The following is a 4,276-nucleotide window of genomic DNA, read 5'->3' as shown; positions in this document are numbered from 1 at the left end:
CTCAGCCGACTGAGCCACCCAGGCGCCCCTAAAAAGCATATTTTATCTGGACACATTTATTTAGCGTCTACAAACACAGTTTAATTTCATCATTGGTAAATGGCTTTTCTTGCGTGGCTAACAAATAGGCCACTTGGGAACTTTAGTTACTGCCTCCTTATTTTTTTAGACAAGAAATCATATCCTGAGATACTCCATTCAAAGTGTTCTAACTCTCTTGGCTGTTGCTTTCCTGTGAGCCGGGGATATTGTAATAAATGCTTAGTGTGCCAATGTCAACACATTCTCTCTCTCTCTCTCTCTCTCTATATATATATATGTATGCATTTTTTTTTTTTTTTTTAGAGAGAGTGTGCATGCACAAGTGGGGGAGGAACAGAGAGCCCAATGTAGGGCTTGAACTCACGAAGCGTGAGATCATGACCTGAGCCGAAGTCAGACCCTCAACTGACTGAGCCAGCCAGGTGCCCCTGGATTCTTTAATAGTCAGATGTTTATTTAAAAATCTGATCTGTCAGGGTGCCCGGGTGGCTCAGTCAGTTAAGCGTCTGACTCTTGATTTTGGCTCAGGTCACGATCTCACGGTTCGTGGGATCGAGCTCTGCATCAAGCTCTGCGTCGGGCTCTGTGCTGACAGCACTGAGCCTGCTTGGGATTCTCTCTCCCCTCTCTCTCTCTGCCCCTCTCCTGCTTGTGCTCTCTCAAAATAAATAAACTTAAAAAATAATAATAAAATAAAATCTGATCCACCAACTTAGCGTTTTCTGCCAACTCAGGGTGCAGAAACCCTCCCAGGCTTTACGATCTTTTGCTTAGGTGCTGCCTTCGTGGGAGCCTCAGCAGCCGCCGTTGCTGTCTACAGGTGCTTGCTTAGCCTTTTTTGCTTCCTTGGTAGCCCTGATGGCTTATTCTCGTTGAGCCTTCCTGACGTCAGGTTTCTGACCCCTCTTGGCCATTTTACCAGCATGAGATGCACCAGTGATGGCCCTCTGGAATTGGACCGTACAGGCGGGTTCTTTTTTTTTAAATTTCTTCTGTCCCTTCTTGTGTCTCTTCTGTAAAGCCCAGTTTCTCTGCTGAGGATTCCTCTTGGAAAGGAATGCTGACTTGCATTTTCATTAAGAAATTGGAAAACCTTCCCCTCAGTCCCAGCATAGGGCCTCCCGTGTCCAGGGTAGATTTTGTACCCAGAGCAACTGACAGCTTGAACTTCGTGGCTGCAGCGGCCTCGAGAAGGAAAGATGGTGAAGAGAAAAAAAGCACAGCCGGAGCATCACCGCACAACAGGCACAATTCTGTGCCATCTAATTTGATAAGAAAATAATCCACTCTGCACGATGAGCCTACGTGTGACATTCGAAGTCTGCTTTTCTTGTTTTGAGCTGATGGGTACTAACTGGTAACAAAAACACATAAAATTCATGGCATCCCAATAACATGGGGCAAAATACATTGAGCTGGGGCGCCTGGGTGGCTCAGTCGGTTAAGCATCTTAGCTCAGCTCAGGTCATGATCTCACGGTTCGCGAGTTCAAGCCCCGCACCGGGTTTCTGATGGTGCAGAGCCTAGGATTGGCATTCTGTCTCCCCTTCTCTGTGCCCCTCTCCTTCTTGTGTGTCCATGTGCTCTCTCAAAATAAATAAACTTCAAAAAAATATATATATATATATGGTTGTGTTCCAACCAACCTTTACTTAGGAACGCTCAGCTTTACACTTCATAGAATTTTCATCTGCTGTAACTTTGACTTTTTAAACCTTTAAAAATGTAAAATCACAACAGGCAGCATCTGACTTGGCCACCACACGGGATGCCCCATGACATAGTTCACTTTGGGCCGCGGGACTATTTCTGCCTCAAGTGTAAAATAATTGTGTGTGTGAGTGTGTGTGTGTGCGCGCGCGCATACACACCCACTTCTGGGTTAAAGGATAGCAGCCATCTGCATCACAGCCACTGTATGGGAGGACAGCTGTCCTGGGTTCCCTAACCTGGGTCAGTCCTTGAACAAGAGACAGCCTTTGCAGTGGACAGTTGACTTTGGAATTCCTACCAGCACAGCTGATCTGAATTTCCATCTCATGCCACCAATCAGCCAGGGTTCCGGTTTCTGGAACATAATGATCAGTTGCCTTGGATGTGGTCACACAATATTGCAGATACTACCGGCAAAATACAGAAAGCCTCACTTTACACTGGTTTGCTCACTGGCCACCCCATTCCACAGCAAACATACAGTCTGTAATGTCTCTCGTTGAACCTAGTATGTGGATTGATTCTTCTTCCTTTAGCTTTTTGCTCAGTATATAATAATAACACATACTTTTGCTTCCACATTATTTAAATGCTTATCGTCTCACTTCAAAAAACTGCATTTTTGCAGTCCTGGTCATACTGATTGTAGTTTTGAATTGTACCCTCGTTTGCTCCGTATCACTGCAAAATTTTATATATATATATATATTTTTTTTAATTTTTTTTCAACATTTATTTATTTTTGGGACAGAGAGAGACAGAGCATGAACGGGCGAGGGGCAGAGAGAGAGGGAGACACAGAATCGGAAACAGGCTCCAGGCTCCGAGCCATCAGCCCAGAGCCTGACGCGGGGCTCGAACTCACGGACCGCGAGATCGTGACCTGGCTGAAGCCGGACGCTTAACCGACTGCGCCACCCAGGCGCCCCACAAAATTTTATATTTTACTGCCTGAGAACTTCCATTCAATTCTCGTCTGTTTTTCTCACTACAGAACTTGAAAATCAAAACACCAGCTTGATGGATTTTCTTGAAGACCCTCATCTAGTCCACAGGAAGATATTCTTTAGAAGCACAGAATTTCTATTTCTTACAAAAAAATACCCATGGCCACGACACGCTAGAGATGGAATTCCCCCCCTCCCAGCTCCAGGGCACATTTAAAAAAAATAATTTGCACATCGGGGCGCCTGGGTGGCGCAGTCGGTTAAGCGTCCGACTTCAGCCAGGTCACGATCTCGCGGTCCGTGAGTTCGAGCCCCGCGTCAGGCTCTGGGCTGATGGCTCGGAGCCTGGAGCCTGTTTCTGATTCTGTGTGTCCCTCTCTCTCTGCCCCTCGCCCATTCATGCTCTGTCTCTCTCTGTCCCAAAAATAAAAAACGTTGAAAAAAAATTAAAAAAAAAAAAATTTGCACATTAAATGATGGTGAACGGTGCCAGCCTGAACAGGGTGGATGGGTGGCAGGCTGGGAAGAAGGAAGTATTCAACTCCTCTTGCAATGTACACGTGTGAGCTTCAGTGCATATGCCCGCTGGGAGGTGAAGGTGCAATGACGTGCTTCCCGGAGCTTTCCCAGGAGGGGAACCAGACGGACATCCAGATCCACAAGGCTGAGAAGTGGTTCAAAAAGGGGAGCAAGATGTTACGCATCAAATACGTATTTGATGGGAATGCAAGCTGGTGCAGCCACTCTGGAAAACAGTATGGAGGTTCCTCAAAAAACTAAAACTGCCCTACAACCCAGCAATTGCACTACTAGGTATTTACCCAAGGGATACAGGTGTGCTGTTTTGAAGGGACACATGCACCCCCATGTTTATAGCGCCAAAGTATGGAGAGAGCCCAAATGTCCATTGATGGATGAATGGATAAAGAAGATGAGAAGATGTGGTGTGTGTATATATATATAATGGAATATTACTTGGCAATCAAAAAGAATGAAATCATTTCCAATGACATGGATGGAACTAGAGGATATTGTGCTAAGCAAAATTAGTCAGAAAAAGACAAAAATCATATGACTTCACTCATATGAGGACTTTAAGAGACAAAACATGAACACAAGGGAAGGGAAACAAAAACAATATAAAAACAGGGAGGGGGACAGAACAGAAGAGACTCATAAATATGGAGAACAAACTGAGGGTTACGGGAGGGGCTGCGGGAGGGGGGATGGGCTAAATGGGTAAGGGGCTTAAGGAATCTACTCCTGAAATCATTGTTGCACTACATGCTAATTTGGATGTAAATTTAAGAAATTAAAAAAACAAAAATACTTATTGAGTGTATTCTAGGCCAGCTACCACTCTAGACGTAAAAATCTGCTCTTTGCATACACTTGAAACAAATCCTTATTTCCATTTTATGTCAGAACACCCAGCTCAGTGTCTCATTATTAAAGACTTAACAAATACCGGATGAAAAAATGTTTGGTGGCAATGGGCATTTTTAGTAAATCTGGATTAGCTAAACAAAAGCAAATTTCAAGAGTATCAGAAACCTTAAAATAGTTGAGAAGGC

The 4,276-nt window shown here is 44.6% G+C and overlaps 1 pseudogene; it reads right to left on the bottom strand.

Annotated features, from left to right (window-relative positions):
* Window positions 1-754: 754 nt before the first annotated feature.
* On the bottom strand, window positions 755-2,078 carry LOC121030310 (60S ribosomal protein L24-like; annotated as a pseudogene).
* Window positions 2,079-4,276: the final 2,198 nt, after the last annotated feature.

This window comes from Herpailurus yagouaroundi, unplaced genomic scaffold (assembly GCF_014898765.1).
Source record: "Herpailurus yagouaroundi ecotype Mexico unplaced genomic scaffold, PumYag 140, whole genome shotgun sequence".
Lineage (NCBI taxonomy): Eukaryota > Metazoa > Chordata > Mammalia > Carnivora > Felidae > Herpailurus > Herpailurus yagouaroundi.
This window is presented reverse-complemented; position numbering and strand designations above follow the sequence as displayed.